Consider the following 17,794-nt stretch of genomic DNA (forward strand, 5'->3'; position numbering starts at 1 on the left):
AGAGGAGAGGAGAGGAGAGGAGAGGAGAGGAGAGGAGAGGAGAGGAGAGGAGAGGAGAGGAGAGGAGAGGAGAGGAGAGGAGAGGAGAGGAGAGGAGAGGGGAGGGGAGGGGAGGGGAGGGGAGGGGAGGGGAGGGGAGGGGAGGGGAGGGGAGGGGAGGGGAGGGGAGGGGAGGGGAGGGGAGGGGAGGGGAGGGGAGGGGAGGGGAGGGGAGGGGAGGGGAGGGGAGGGGAGGGGAGGGGAGGGGAGGGGAGGGGAGGGGAGGGGAGGGGAGGGGAGGGGAGGGGAGGGGAGGGGAGGGGAGGGGAGGGGAGGGGAGGGGAGGGGAGGGGAGGGGAGGGGAGGGGAGGGGAGGGGAGGGGAGGGGAGGGGAGGGGAGGGGAGGGGAGGGGAGGGGAGGGGAGGGGAGGGGAGGGGAGGGGAGGGGAGGGGAGGGGAGGGGAGGGGAGGGGAGGGAGGGGAGGGGAAGGGAAGGAAGGGAAGGGAAGGGAAGGGAAGGGAAGGGAAGGGAAGGGAGGGGAAGGGAAGGGAAGAAGGGGAAGGGAGGGGAGGGAAGGGAGGGGAAGGGAAGGAAGGGATGGGAAGGGAAGGGAAGGGAAGGGAAGGGAAGGAAGAGAGAGGGAAGGGAAGGGGAGGGAAGGAAGGAAGGGAAGGGAAGAAGGGAAGGGAAGGAGGAAGGGAAGGGAAGGGAAGGGAAGGAAGGGAAGGGGAAGGAGGGAAGGGAAGGGAAGGGAAGGGGGAAGGGAAGGGAAGGGAAGGGAAGGGAAGGGAAGGGAAGGGAAGGGAAGGGCAAAGCCAGGCACGTTTTTTTTTGGCTTACATGACTGACTTTGGTAGATACTTTTCTGTTCTTCTATTTCTCCTCATGTCATACTGTATTGTCGTTTTTTGTTTTTTTTTTTTTTTTTCTCCTTAGAAGTTCATTTATCCTTTTCAATAAAACACATGATAACCCTTCCTTTTGACAGTTATTCTCATGCTTCTTTCTGATCCTCAACGGTTTTGAAAATCTTTGCCCTGAATTAGAAAACATTCTTATCTTACATAGGGCAATATTATTCTCCTCATCAGATCAATTTAACTTCTGAAGAACAGACTATGAAAGACGTACTACTACAAGAATATGGCCATGAAAATTCAGACTCTCAAGGGGAATTACATGTGTTTAAATGACCTGCTGAAATGTTGTTAAAGTGCACTACGTTAGTTGTAATTACTAAACAACTATTTTATTGTGTGTCCATAATACTGGCCCAGACGCTGAGCATTCTTGAAAAATCATGTTGCGTTTCAGATCAACACCCTCAAATTTCTTTTGTATAGTTGGCTGTCCTTTGATAACATAGGAGGCAAAAAAAAACTTTTCCTTATATTTATACCATCCTGTTAAGACTCACTTCTGTAGTTCTGTCTCAGATAAATCAAGAATGAAAGAAAATTGTTTATTAACTTATCCTTTTTATTTCAGTAGTTTCTGGTGCTGGCTGCATCAGTTTTGTTTTTACCACACTACAATGACAGAATGCCTACAAAGTAGTTTATCTTCAAGTTAATCAACAGGAAAGAAAAGAAGAGAAGGAAAATATTCCTATTTAAAATTTCTCCATAGAAAGAGTAGGTCTGGACAGATTGCACAGCTGGGCATCTCAGACACTGACAGTAATTTAATCTAGTTAAGAGCTTTGTAATTTATTTATTTTTAGCTAACAAATAAAAATAGATACAAGGGTCCCACCTACATTCTTTTAAACATCCTATATGACAGCACTAACTTCATTGAAACTCATTAAATCCTAGTGTGTAGATGTGACTACTGGACTTCAAAATGATACTAGTCCAAAAAAACTACTATCCAAACTTTCAATTTAAATTCCCTAATTATTTCATGTATTTCTTTTGAAAGTCTCTTCCCATTATTCTGATGCCATAGCTTAATAGTCTGCAATGAAACCATTCTCTAAAATCAGTTGCTACACTTACTGGAGCTGTTATCAGTCCCTGAGGATGTGACTGTTCTCTGGCTCACAAAGTTAACTTTATCATTAGAGTTATTTCTGGTGCAGTAATGTTCTGCTAAATTTGTCTTGAAAATGTCACAAGAACCCTTACCATTAAAGAATGGTCTGTTTGCTGCTGTCTTGATGACTACCAGTCTAAGGAAATTTCGTCACGTGATTGAAAGCCAGCACTGAATAAACTGCAGGTTTTCCCCTTTCTTTCTTTTTACCAGGAATGTGCAGTAGGCCGAATTATCCAGTAATCATAGCATTGTCAGAATATATGGAGTACTTTTATTCAGTTCGCAATCCAGCAAAGGCTTTTTTAGTCATTTTTACTGAGTTAACTGGCCAATTTACATCTGAGTTCTTTATCCATAATATTGGCATACCAATTGTTTGTTAGTTCATAAATACATTGTGAACATAAACAATATTAAATTTTAAAATGTATTACCACCATAGAACCATGGGATAACTAAATCATCTAACTAGGGGGAGACGGCCTTTATTTCAAAGCTCTGCTCAAAGCCAGGTGAGCCCTGAGATCACAGCAGATTGCACAAGGCTTTGTCCAAGGATGGTGGCTGTGCAAACTCTTTAGGCACCTTGTCCCCCTGCCTGATTGTCCTCAGGATGAAAAAGTTTTATGTTACATCCAGTCTGAATGTCTCTTGTTTCAGCTTATGCCCATTGCTTCTCATGCTACTACTATGCACTGCTGTGATGAGTCTGGTTCCATCTTCTCGATATCATTCTCACAGGAACTGGGTGGGATGTTGTCCTTGACAAAGACATTTGAAGAGGTAGAGGTCTTAGCATATACCGGCTGTAGCACTCCACTTGTAGTACAAGGTACAAGACACTTACTACTCATTAACCACTCCCCTTAACCAGAATCTAACTGTCTAGTCCTCCAGAGTATAACAGCTCTGCTAACGTCAAGGTAAATTATAAGGCAATCATGCATGATTTACCCTTAGTAAAGCCATTCTGGCTTATACCAGTCACTCCCCTCTTCTGCATGTGCCCAGAAATGAGCTCCGAGCAGACTTGTTCCATTATTTTCTCAAGAGCCAAAGTGAAGCTGACTGGCCTACAGATCCCCAGATTTTTTTTGATTTTTTTTTTTTTTTTTTTGAAGCTGGGGGCAACCTTTGCTATCCTCCATGCACTGGGGACTCCCTTGATATCCACAACCTCTCAAAGATAATAGAGAGCAGCCTTGCTAGCACTTTAGCTAGTTCTGTCAGCAGCTTTGCACAGAATTTTATCCACCATGAATTGTCTCTGGAAATTGAACATATACTAGAAATAAAACAGCAATTGAACAGCAGCATATTGAACAGATAGAAAAACAAAAGAACAATAATACCACACAGGATTATACTATCAAATTAGACTTAAATGTCATTTAATTGATTAGTTTTCACATTTGCTAGAAGAAAATCAGAAAAAAAAAAGAATGTTGAAAAAATGATAGAAGTGTGAGTCACACTGCTCTTTTGTAATAACAAATCAGACAAGTCAGTATATTTGACATATGCTGATTTCTAATTTCAGAACAAGCTGCCAGAGGAAGAAAAATATTAAATTAAAAATTAAACTTTCCTTCAGTCACCTGGGTATTACCCAATTAAGTCACCTACTAGTAAAGAAATCCTATGTGTTTGAAAAAGTACATGTTCTCAAATAAGACCAGTAGTGACACATAGCTTATCCAACTACTACCAACGTGTGAGATGGAGATGTTTAGATATCATCACAACAGATATAACAGCTATATTTTTTCCTTTTCCTTTTCCTTCTCATTTTCCTTTTTGTTGTTGTTTGCTTTTTCAATAGAAAGAAACAAGACAGTAAATGAGCATGGATCATACCGAACAATCATTTGACTACATCACTGCTACCTTTTTAAGAAGCAAAAGTGCACACTACTGAAGTAAGCTTCCTCCTTTGAAACTCTCTTGCTACTAAGTGACTGTATTTTCTTTCCTGCACTGTCAGAAAGGTAACAGAACACAGACAAAGTTTCAGTCCCAACAGTGATGTTCATGCTGTTCTACTACCTTCTGTAAACAGAGTACCAATAGGGTTTTAGCTAAAAATTAAAACAGAGTTACATTGAGTCAACTTTGAATTTGGCTCCCAATCTTTGCTCTTGACTCCTTTCTAGTAGAAGAATGTGTCAACCACCTTGACCCACCAGATGAGTGGCCAGCTTTTCCAACTCAAAGTCTTGTGTTGCTGAGAGATTGAAGACAGGTAGCTCATGCCTTAACGACCTGGAGGAAGGAGATGCTCCAAGACAGTCCATAGCCTGGAAATACTAAAGGTCCTTCAGATGCTTAGCTGGGCACAGAACTAGCTAACAGTGCCACAGCAGGATGCAAGTCTTACAAACAGGTTGGTGCATTTCTTCCCACCTGCAAGGATTTATCCAGCAGAGTCTGTGCTGATGAAGCCAGAAGCATGTAATGTAACAGTAGCTATATCTGAGTAGTTATATCTATATTTCCAACTTCATACAAATCAAACTGTGATCAGTAGATGTGACTAGAGATTTACCATCCCTCCTGTTGAAATTTCTTCTCTGTTCTGTGTTAACCAGAGCTGTTGCAAAATTTTAATACCCTTTTCACCTTCCCCCACCTAAATTTCTTTTCTGTAACAGATCTCTTTTCAGAGGTAAGCATCACACTTCTTGTCATAGATATTCACCATGAGCTTCTCTGAGTGTTAAATCTAGAAGGTCCCCTGTGGCTTTCTGGTCCTTTGCCAAACCTTCTGTCATGGCAGGGATGTCTCATGCAGTGCGACAGGCAATGTGTTAAGCTTTGGGACCATGGAGTGTGTGCTGGATATACTACACTACCACAGGAGGAATTAATTCAATTTGCCTTCATTTGATGCTAATCACACTTTCATCTGCTAGTTGCGGCACTGAGTACCTGTAGCTTACAATTTTAATTAACAGTACTGTTATAGCTGTAACTAAGGGAATATCAAAAGTGTATATTCAAAATTCAGTTGTACTTTATACCCTTTAATTTTACAGGACACACTATCTCCTCCAGTTTTGAGTACAGTACAGGAATGGTGTTCTATGTTTGCATCTTCACATAGATATACACCACAGCAGGAACATAACTTTAGTGAAACAAGATACACAGAGAAAAACTAAGGTTTTATGCATGCCATAGGAAAAGTTTAGTTGCAGTTAGCTACTTCAGAACTGGCCTTCTAAAATTAGTTTGAATGTGACACAAAAGAATAACTTCAATCATTTCAGAAACCTCAGTATTTCCTCAGAAAACTAACCCTCCAGAAGTAATCATTATTCCACTCTTTTAAGTCTGTCCTTCAACTGCCCACCTCAAACCCTGAAGCAAAGAACACAACCAGGAAAAGTCAGAGCAAACAGGTTCAGAACACTGTGTTACAAAGCAAGGAAAGAACAAACAGCTATTTTTAAGTTCTACTCAGTAAATTAATCTTCCCTTGTTATGTAACTGAAATAATAGTCACACTGATGAAACATAATTTGTATTTATAATAAACAACTTCTGGTTATTGAAAATGCTAAGTTTTTATTTGCTGTGTAATCAACTATGGGTGATTACCACTCAGAAGCAAATATTACTGCTTGCATATTTTATGTATAAATATGTTATAATAGATTTTAAATTTTGTTTTGGAATATTTTTTTTTTGAATAATTAAGAAATCTTCAAATATTTTGCTTTGAAACAAATGATATAGTACTACTCCTGGCAAAATATTCCACTGTGATACTCCAAAGAATAAAAGATCATTTCTGATCTCTGAAAAACAAATAAGTGATATTGTTTGTTAAGACAAGAAGGTAAGAAAAATTACTGAGCTGTTTGGGAATTAAAGTACCAAAAAAAACTAGTGATTGAGGTCAGAAAGTTGTCATTGCAGCATCAGAAGCACATTTAATTTCAGTCTTTCAATTTCATGAGTTATTCATCATCCATGTTTTATCACATAGAATAGGAGAAAAAAAAAAAAAAAAAAGACCTAATTTGTGAAGTGAGACATTAATACATAAGAAAAAGAAGTCACAATCACTTGGTATGCTTACTGAGGTACAGATACATGGCCTTTGCATCAGACTTTGGCAGTATATTGAACCTCTTTAAAATAAAATCAGTTTATGTTTTCTTACTGGCCAGGGCTGTGCATGCATATATTTGTTGAAGCAGTGGGAGATATTACAACCCATGAGAACCTTTTTTAGTGTTTAAGCATTCTGCTAAATAGGAATGCCTTAATTAAATTTCTGCTTGCAGAAGGATGTAGAACTCATTTCTATTCAAGGGATTATAGAGGGCCGTAAATAGGTGTAAATACCAATCTTGTTTGCAAATCTAGTTTCTAACCCAAGTCCATCAGGGATTCATGAGAAACCAATTTATTTTATCTAGGCTAACAGGCTATAGAAGTATTTGACAAGCACATACACCTTGATGACAAGCATTGGAGCAGTATGGATAGAACACCACTGTTAATGAGCTCTACTGGAGGTTAATTTTGCTAGGGCATATTTTTTTCTGGGAAAGAAACAATAACAAAAGAAGAATTTATGAGGGTCATACAATTTATATGTGTCACAAGGCAAAATATTATGACACTGAAAAAATAATTCCATATATATTAAGATAATACTATCAGTATAATGGTTATAATGCAAATGTATTATAACTTCTCAGCAAATTTGTTTGATTTTGCTCTTTTTTGTGTAGGTATCCTTCAGCTGCATCTTGTCACAGAAAATTAAGTCCAAAGATAGACTGGTGCCGAACCACAGCCTTTCTGCTTTGTGTTTGTTCAGAACCTAGAAGAAACAGGGTTTAGGAATCTGACTTGGATTACAAAGTATTATGGATAATTGGATGCTAAATAAAAAAGAAAAAAAAATACTCTTTCACAAGTCAACAACAGATAGATCAGCATAAAATGCTACTACCACATAGCTATTCTATAACTACAGGACCTAAGTTCTGGCAGATGCCCTCAGCTAACAGTTGTGTTAGTTTAATAAGTTATCAGCCACTAGACATTTGCTATTCTGCTTTTTTTTTTTTTTTTTCCAGCTTCAAAAGCTGGACATCTTCATGGTAATGGTACCTAATCTTCCACAGCCCAAATCAGACAGTGTTAATGTCAACAATTTCAAGAGGCAACTCAAGCTAATCCATCTGATTTTCCCTGAAGTAAAAAAGGAGGCAGGTCGCCACAATGCTCTCCTGTCAGAGCTGTAGGGTAGAAGCTTCCTCCTGTAGAACAGCTAGGACAGGCTGCTTAGGCATCACTATTTTAAGCAATTCCAGAATAGAAGACAATCACTGTGTATGCAGTTTAAACTAATGCAGCTTAAATACAAGTTTAAATACAAGTCTTGGTGAAAGCCATTAAATCTCATGTAATTAATCTGATCTGTGATCTGAAGAACTGGCAGAAAAAAGAAAAGAAAAGAAAAGAAAAGAAAAGAAAAGAAAAGAAAAGAAAAGAAAAGAAAAGAAAAGAAAAGAAAAGAAAAGAAAAGAAAAGAAAAGAAAAGAAAAGAAAAGAAAAGAAAAGAAAAGAAAAGAAAAGAAAAGAAAAGAAAAGAAAAGAAAAGAAAAGAAAAGAAAAGAAAAGAAAAGAAAAGAAAAGAAAAGAAAAGAAAAGAAAAGAAAAGAAAAGAAAAGAAAAGAAAAGAAAAGAAAAGAAAAGAAAAGAAAAGAAAAGAAAAGAAAAGAAAAGAAAAGAAAAGAAAAGAAAAGAAAAGAAAAGAAAAGAAAAGAAAAGAAAAGAAAAGAAAAGAAAAGAAAAGAAGAAAAGAAAAGAAAAGAAAAGAAAACAAATAAAAACCATTCAGCTTCTAAATTTCTGTGCTCCCTTGAGAAAACTTGGTTTTACCCTTGACCTGAGTACAGCTACAAAGGTAAGATTTCTTCAGCTTTGCTGAAGTTTTTCAATGCTTTGCATATGTCACTGATGTCTATACTTAAACTTATTTAAAGGCATTCTTTTACACCTCTGTAAAACTGAGTATAAAGTGCTGCCATTGAGATACAAAAACATTTTAAACAACTAAACTACAAAAGTATTCATACCCTCTATTTCAGTGGATGATCTTCCACACCTTTCTTCCACGGCTGACTTGTGAGGTCTTTTGAAGTCTAGAAAAGTTTATCTGATTAGGTTCTTTTTCTGTGGCATATCAGGTAAGAAGTACCTTACATATAGAATAGGTACACTTTACTAGCTTTCCTCATGCCTTTGTCTTGCGTTTTGAAACATAGCTCTGAGAGGAAAAGTGCAGAGGAATCATAAGCCACCTGATACCCTGAACTTTAAATCTTCTCCATTATTTATCAGGTGCGTTTGGTAAGCTACATGTGACTGGACTTCTGTCAGCCTCCTGCTATATCAGAATTATCACAGTGGCTTTCCTATTACCAGAATCTACATAATCTACTGTTCCCCCCCCCCCCCCCCCCCATTTAAATATTTTATATTACAGTTATTTATTGTTTCTAGCTTTCCAGATGAAGTTTTTTTTACATTCAGGAAACCTGCGTGGATTCTGCTTTGAAATTTTAAATGCTATTAGAAACTTCTGTGAATCCAGTTCACAGAAACTACATATGAAGTCTTGCGAAGAAGTTAGGCACTTAGTAACTTTATGCACTTTATACCAGATAATTTGAGTATCTAACTGATAAAACAGTAGTACAAATTCTCTAATTCAGCATTGTCAAAATATCAACTCATGTGCTGTGTAGCCTGACTTCAAAGGTGTAGACTAAAATGTTTACTAATTTTGAAGAAAACTCTAGTAATTTAAAACTGTATTATTTCATTTCAGTTGCCACCACACAGTAGTGGGACATTATGATTTACTGTAAAAGGTTGCAATGGCTTAGCAAGAAGCAATAAAGGTATGTTTTTCTACTAGTATCCTAAACATTTATCAGAAAAGTTTCCTGTCTCTGAGCCTGCTCAGCTTTGTTGTAGTCTCAATATTTCCTGAGAATGCAAAGTTGGAAAGAATTTTTTGATGAAAACAGGATTTTATTTTAATTTTCCAGTTCTTCAATATAAAAAATGGTTCATCTAAAACTGTTCATTTTTGATAAATTTTCCACAAAACCAAGAAGGGACACCCATGGAAAACCTAGGTGGATTCTTGTTCAAATACATCACTGTCACAGAATTAGTGTTTTCTGATTCTGCGGTTATGGGACAGTTAGATTTTCTGAGGCTCCAGGCAGGATGGCTATTTTTCTGTGGAGGGAAAAGACATTCTTTTTGCATTTTTTTTCATGTATATTTCTCCAAAGGTTCTTTAGGAAGTGAATGAACAGGAAAATATTTTCTTCAGTACAACTTTATCATCTTCATAGATCAAAATTGCTTAATTTGTGCTTAGTGTTGAAACACTGATGTATTTAAATATTAAAAAAATACGTACTTTGTATGCTAATTAAAATACATTATTATCCCTAATTAATGTGCTATTTCAGATTTTCCATGTTATGGTAAAGGACAATGTTGTGAAACAATTTCTTAAAGAAGATATGGTAAATTATTCTGCTTTTGTCTTTTCAGTTCCATTCAAACCTTTTCACAACATATCAAGTAGAAATTACCAATAGATTAAAATCAGTCTGTAGCATAGCATGCGACTTACTTTAAATGAACACTACATTACCTGACTATTCTGGTTTTCATGTTGTATGTCTTTTTATTTATTTTATTTTTATTTTTATTTTTTTTGATTTTACAGTATTTGAGTTACATGTGCTAAAATTCACATGTTCTCAAAGTTAATGGAACACATTTTGGATGTAACATATAACTAAGTATCAATCTGTCTATGGGACTTACTTATTTCACAACTTCCTAAGACATGCTGAAACTGCATTTTTACCTTGCCAGAGAGCAAAGCCCTGGTCCCCAGGCCAACTAAAATTTACTGGCTTGCATCCTCACTGTCTACAGTGTGGGACCTGAGCAACCAATCCTCTGAGTAGAACAGAAGTTTAACCGGTCAGCATCTAATTGCATTTGGATTTCATTGACACTATGCAAAGATGATGTGCTTTGGGAGCCTGCATACACAGTGGTTTTGCAATCTTTCCACAGTTTGCAGCTGCTTTAATAACACCCCAAATTATGAGTCAGCAGTCTTTTATGTTTAAATGTGATATTCCTTGTGGCAAGGCTAAATTTGTGAATGTCTGTATGAAATATTTATTTTTCACTTACAAAGACTTAACGGATTAAGAAAGAACTTTCTGCTCTGTACTAATGAATATACAGTTAACGTGCTGGCACAAACACATCCTAGGTAAAGTTCTTTACAGTGTTTCGTTAGACAATACTAATCTTCTATGCTTTTGTTCCTTCTTCTGTGTTGCTATCATTCCCCTCTCCCCATCAATGGCCTTAAGTGGCCTTAAGACAGATGTAAACACTGATGGGGCAACTTTAAGGATGCAAAGGACACAAGGAAAGGAACAGATATATGCAGTGATATTTCTCTGCCGTAAGTGCAAAATTTAGGTCAACAATAATAGTTTACAGCTAGTGAAAAAGAAGGGAAAACTAGTTCCTTCCTCTTCTGGCCAAGAGCACTCATTAAAGTGTGAATTAGCTTTTGGATTTCCCATGTTCTTTTATTGTATAACCCTACTTCAAAATTGCACTTTCTCTCTCTCTCTCTCTCTCTCTCTCTCTCTCTAATCACAATCTCTTCTATGCAGAAGATGAAGCACAGTAGCAATCAAATCCTACATATTTGAAATAATAATTTTTAAATTAATTTTGAAGTGAGATCCAGGGGAGACTAATGAGCTAAGCCTGAAAGTGTAAAGTCACATAAATGCTTAAATTAAACCAATGTCTGTAATACTGTCATGTCTTACAGAATGATGTATTTCTGCTTCTAATAATTATATGTGGAATTGTTTTTACCATTTTACTGTATTGATTAACTTTACTTTTTTTTTTTTTTCCAGAAAAATATAAATGAAACGGCAAATTGGTTACCGTTATTATATATACAATACTCTACAGAGTTTGGAGAGGGGAATTTGATTTATTTAAATCTTCTTCAGTCAAAAAAAAAATAAAGGTAAACTCACAAAAGACAGGCCTGTGGACAGAAGAGAAACTACTGTATGCCCTTCTTTTGATTTAGATATTGCTTACATAATTAAAAATCCTGTTTGTTTGAAGTTAATTTCAAGAGAGGTCCTTTTATATCCTGTTGCCATTTGATTAATCTCCACATTTTAATATATAATCTTTCATTGATTTTGCTTTATATGCAATGAGACAGAAATATATATATGCATATTTTTTCTTCTTTCTAATTTGAACCAATGTAGTGTCACTCCACAAAAGCAGTTTTGACCTTTCCCTGACTGCTGGAAGTGATTTTTCCCATGTGTTTGTGTGCTGAAACAGAAAGGCAAGCTCACAGGGAAAGCTGCTTACTATATGCTTAAAGCTGCTGTTGAGTATCAAAGACTTCTGAAAAAAGTAGTCTTTAGACTAGCCTGGTAGTTCAGAATGATATTAAAGGTTAGATGCCTCTCTCAACCTGTGATTCCTGCCATGGTACCAAGTATCCATTTGCTGAAGCAGCTATTCATGCTTTCTGGCAGACCTCTCTTCATTTGCAGCCTTCTGCCACCTCTGTTTCCTTATCCTCATGCTCAGGTTGGTGGTAAGAATAGCTTATAATGGGAAGGAATCATTTACAAGAGGAAGTGTTTCAGAAACTCAGCTGGGTGGCACAGAAATCATGAGAAGCTACAGGCATTTAAAACCTGGCAGGGAAAACAAGAGTAAGAGAAGAACAGCAGTGCTGGAGAAAGACTCGTAATAGAGATCACACTGATCTTGAAATGACCTTAGTATCCTATCAGGAGCTTGTTGGATTCCCAGATCTCTGTGCTTCTCATAAAAACTGTTGCACTTCTCTGTGGTGTACAGTGCATTTAGCCAATGCAGATGCTTGTGGTAAGGACATACACTGCCTGTACAAGTGCATGGATATGTGGGGGCTTTGATGTCTTGATATTGTTGCTTTATGTACCTGATATGAGCTCACAGACTTTGTACTAAACACACTGTCATAGCTGTGGCTGCCCTTGATGTAATCAAACACCAGATAGCAATATCTAAAAATAGCAGTTTCTTTGGCTGAACAACAGCTAGATCAGTAAAACAAATATTCAAAACAAATGACTTGAGGTTACAAAGAAAGAATAGAGTGTGGTGTCTCACTGGCAAATTGGAAGGATATACTGGTAGAGGTGTGAAGTAGTGATTTAATTTTAGCTTTCCTACTAAGCCACAGTGTATTACATTACATAATTATATGTTATATATTTATTTATACATAAGTATAACAAATTTAAGACAGAGAATAAGATATATAACAGTAACTTAGTAAACTATGCAACAAATGCAGATATCTTACGGTAAACTCAGCTTTAATTATGATAGGAGGAAGTAAGGTGACTGGAAAGCCTAAGAGAATTCCCAACTATTTAGTTAACCATGTAACAACTAAAGGAAACATTGTCAATAGAGACATAATCCACTTATATTAATTAGTAACACTAAATAGATTATAATAGAGTACAATTTTATATTAATGACAAGCAGAAAAAAACGTCTGCTCAAAGATGAAAGTTCATTTGGCACTAAACCTATGTTCAAAGGCTCCCATCTACAAATTCCATAAAAAACATTTTTGAAACTTACAACTTAAATAAAGTTGAGCAAGATTTCTTCACCAATGCGCTTGCCAATTTTAATGCTTTCTGGAGGAAAAATAAATGTTCTGTCCCATTTCTTGTTTGTATTGAATTATTCTTGATTGAATGTATTTACTGAATTCTGTAGAAATCTCCAGATGTTGTTGCTTGTTACTCTATTATTCCATGCGCACATTAATGACTTGGATGTGTTATAAACAGGATACTTATTCAACCTGTAGAAGATACTATGTAGGAATGGAATCAAATAACTTTGAAGGATAAGATTAAAATTGAAGAAATTATCAGAAGCATCCAGATTGTGATTCAGTAAATTCACGGACAAAAGTATCACACTTATGACAAATAATTATACAAGAAAAAGGTGGGAAATAGCTCAGGTCAGACAGCAGATCCATCAAAAATGATGTGAAGCAGACAGTGTTTCATAAATTGAACTCAGGATAACAGCAGAGAAAAATAAACTTTATATTGAAAGAATTAACACGAAAATTGCAGTGTAGAATGCATGAAATCATATTGATAGTACTGGTAAGGCCTCAGCTGAAATGTTATTGTCATGACCCAATACACTCTTATGTAAAACTGTAGGAAGTTGAAAAAAATAAAAGAATGAGAAATCTGAGAACGTACATGTTGGAGATGATTTTGATACAAATTGGGTTTGTTTAGTCTAGTGTAAACATATACAGAAATATAATGAAAATTTGTACACCCAAATGACAACAGTAAAAAAGGAAGGCAAGGAACCATGCCTCCATATCCATGTGCATCATGGATATGGCCAGAAGCAACAGGTGTATTCTATAAGGGGACAAGTTTGTTATTGTAAGGTTATCTAAATTTTGTAAAGGTTTCCTTACAGAAGCTGAACAGATAGCTTGGAAAGGTTTAAGAGCTGTGTATGAAAACAACTCTCAAGTATGGACTAGATACAACTGCACCTACTTTGAGACAGAACAATCCTGTAGATGTTTCTTGGCAATCTTTTTAGCTCTATTTTCTGTAACGAGTATCACACTGAAGACTTTATGAACAAATGCATAAACTGCCATATAGGGGAATATAAAAATGCCTTTGATTTTCAGTCCTTAGCTCAAAAATAAAATAAAATAAAGATAGCTCCTTAATATGTTTTTTCATTAGATATCATTAGAAGAATTTTTCCTCCAATTCAAATTCAACAGGGTTGACTCTCAGAACTATACCTTTCATATTGACTGTTTTAATCAAATCAATTTTGGCCCCACAGACTCTTTTAGCCAGGCTGTTCTTGATTCATTCTCTGCGGTTATCCTGGTTTTGGCTAGGATAGAGTTAATTTCCCTCCTAGTAGCTGGTATGCTACTAGGAGGGAAATTTCCCTACTAGTAGCTGGTGTTTTGGATTTAGGATGAGAATAATGCTGATAAAACTTTGATATTTTAGTTTTTGCAGTACTTACACAGAGACAAGGACTTTTCAGCTTCTCATACTGCCCTGATAGCGAGGAGGCTGGGGATGCACAAGGAGCTAAGAGGGGACAGAACCAGAACAGCTGACCCAAACTGTCAAAGGGATGTCCCATATCATATGGTATCATGCTGAACAATTAATATGGGGTGGCTGGTCAGAGTTCAAGGGGACCGTTGCTTGGGGGTGATCTAGGCATTGGTCAGTGGGTGGTGAACAACTGCATTGTGCATCACTTACTTTGTGCAAATTATTATTACTGTTATTATCATCATTATTATTTCTTCCTTTTCTGTCCTATTAAATTTTCTATATCTCAACCCACAAGCTTTTACTTTTTTCCCCCAGTTCTCTCCTCCATCCTACTAGGGGTGAGGGAGTGTGAGCATATGGCTGTGTGGTGCTTAGCTGCCTGCTGGGTTAAACCACAACAGCAGTTTACCACCTCAGTAATACACAATTACTTTTATGCATTCCCAGGGAACCACACAATCTCTTTTTTACATCTTTCATAATAGTGCTTTTTCTGCATCCCTGTAATGCAAACATATCAGCTGTTTGAGTTCAAACCTACCTACCTAGGAAGACGGAATGCTTTTTTTTCATTGTCTGCATCACCTACCCTGCCTCTGCTCACAAGGGTAAAGGCAAAGGGCAAAAGCTTCTAGCTCTTTGCCATTCCTTCTTCTAATTACTAGCATTCTTCTGTCTATTTTTGTTTCTGTCACTGATCTGATTTTTCTCTTCTGATGATTTAAAGCCAGGCATGGTGAGCATGCTTTTATTCAGCAGAAAATATGAATTATAAAAGATATATTCTTCCAAATAAAATTGCATAATTTTGACCTTAACATAGTTTTAAAGGAATGTAACTACATATTCCAGTTGAATTGTTTTCAATTTATGCTAGTTCATTTGAAAGAAGAATCAAACAGTTTATAGTACTTCTCTGATTGCCATACAAAATATATGTGCCTTGTTACACACTTACATCAATTCTCATGATCTGTCAGGAAACCTAACTTAAGAAAGAACTGAAACAAAATCTATATATGTGTGTGTATAAATATATATTTACAAATTTCACTACTTAATTCTCTGAAGTATTATTAAGTTTTATAGTGCTTTAGAACAATTTTTCTCAAATGACTGATTCCTTCTAGACAATAGATGACATTGTTACTCTGTGCTATATGCAGTTCTACCTAATTTGCTTTACTTTTATAGCACTGCAGTGAAAAAAAAAATATAATTTGGGTTCCCAGCATGATTCATGCTATTGTGTACTCAAAGTTAATTTAAGATGCACATGTTAAAGAAAATTTTATGTACATAGTAATATATACATTATTTTTCATCTTATTTAGTAAGAACTAACCATTTATTAGCATGAAGTATTGTTGATGAATACATTTAGTAAAGCTTAATTTAAAGTTTAAAACTGCCTGACTTGTCAGTCTTCTGAACACTCTCATCAGAATAATCTCTAATTTCCTAACTGATATAACAAGTACCCCCTTCTCCCAGTAAATTCAGTTATTACAGTGGACTGAGATCTTTGTTCTTGTTCTTTGGTGATTACCGTGCCATCATGAGATACACAGTGCAATGGCAAACGATTCATTGCCAATGTTGCAATAGACTGATGTATGCAATATCACGTTTTCTTTTTTCTTTTTCTTTTCTTTTCTTTTCTTTTCTTTTCTTTTCTTTTCTTTTCTTTTCTTTTCTTTTCTTTTCTTTTCTTTTCTTTTCTTTTCTTTTCTTTTCTTTTCTTTTCTTTTCTTTTCTTTTCTTTTCTTTTCTTTTCTTTTCTTTTCTTTTCTTTTCTTTTCTTTTCTTTTCTTTCTTCTCTTCTCTTCTCTTCTCTTCTCTTCTCTTCTCTTCTCTTCTCTTCTCTTCTCTTCTCTTCTCTTCTCTTCTCTTCTCTTCTCTCTCTTTCTCTTTCTTTTCTTTTCTTTTCTTTTCTTTTCTTTTCTTTTCTTTTCTTTTTCTTTTCTTTTCTTTTCTTTTCTTTTCTTTTCTTTTCTTTTCTTTTCTTTCCTTTCCTTTCCTTTCCTTTCCTTTCCTTTCCTTTCTTCCTTTCCTTTCCTTTCCTTTCTTTTCTTTTCTTTTCTTTTCTTTTCTTTTCTTTTCTTTTCTTTTCTTTTCTTTTCTTTTCTTTTCTTTTCTTTTCTTTTCTTTTCTTTTCTTTTCTTTTCTTTTCTTTTCTTTTCTTTTCTTTTCTTTTCTTTTCTTTTCTTTTCTTTTCTTTTCTTTTCTTTTCTTTTCTTTTCTTTTCTTTTCTTTTCTTTTCTTTTCTTTTTTCTTTTCTTTCCTTTCCTTTTCCTTTCCTTTCCTTTTCCCTTTCCTTTTCCCTTCCCTTTTCCCTTCCCTTTTCCCTTCCCTTTTCCCTTCCCTTTTCCCTTCCCTTTTCCCTTCCCTTTTCCCTTCCCTTTTCCCTTCCCTTTTCCCTTCCCTTTTCCCTTCCCTTTTCCCTTCCCTTTTCCCTTCCCTTTTCCCTTCCCTTTTCCCTTCCCTTTTCCCTTCCCTTTTCCCTTCCCTTTTCCCTTCCCTTCCCTTCCCTTCCCTTCCCTTCCCTTCCCTTCCCTTCCCTTCCCTTCCCTTTTTCTGCCAGTTCTTCAGATCACAGATCAGATTCATAACCTGAGATTTAATGGCTTTCACCAAGACTTCATCCTTGGTCTTTCACTTTTCACATGTTTTAACTGCTGTATTTCTGCAGCTAATCTACTGTTTCATCAACAATTATCACTTAAAGAAGGAAAACTACCTTCTGGGGTATAACAACTTTTTGCAGCCATGAGCCCTCTTTGTAGTACAGATATTCTCAATCAGATTATGAAACACCCACTCTAATTCATGATGGCCTTTTGTTCCTAAATCTCAAAGAAATCTAAACCAACTATTTAAGAGAGAAAATACTGGACAGGGGGAACAAAAGGAAAAGAAAATTTGCTGGTTGCACTAGTTCATCCTTGAAAAGCAAACCTCTAAAAATGTAAGAAAAACAAGAACTTTAAAACAACAACAACAACAAAACAGTTAATAGAGCTGGGGAAACAATAAAAGTAAGAAGACCTCAAACAACATTTCAGGTTTGAAGGAAAACACAGCAGCTGGTATGAAATAAGACTAGCATGCCAAATCTCTCTTCTGATAATCTAACTTCATCAACTGATCTTGTAAAAACAAGCCACTTCTCTCTTCCAACCTCCTTTGCAAAAGTAGTTTCCAAGAGTAAAACAGAATATAAAATGCAACTGTCAAGCAACAGTTTCATGGCACAACAAGTTTTCATGGCACTAATGAAAACAGGCTAAGGACCTATTATTAACTAAGATAATTCCCAGACCTTATTTCATTTGCTGACTGTAATTAACACGTGTGATCATTACAGGAACCAGGCATAGAGCTGGCATTCACTGTATATTGTAAATTTCAGTGGGAAATCTAAGGACTCTGCAGCTATCTGCCTACCATTTTAAAATTTAAAAATGTGTTAACATTTATGTTTACAAATAAAATCTGATGGTTT

The sequence above is a fragment of the Anser brachyrhynchus genome (assembly GCF_964034855.1).
Source record: "Anser brachyrhynchus genome assembly, chromosome: 2".
NCBI lineage: Eukaryota > Metazoa > Chordata > Aves > Anseriformes > Anatidae > Anser > Anser brachyrhynchus.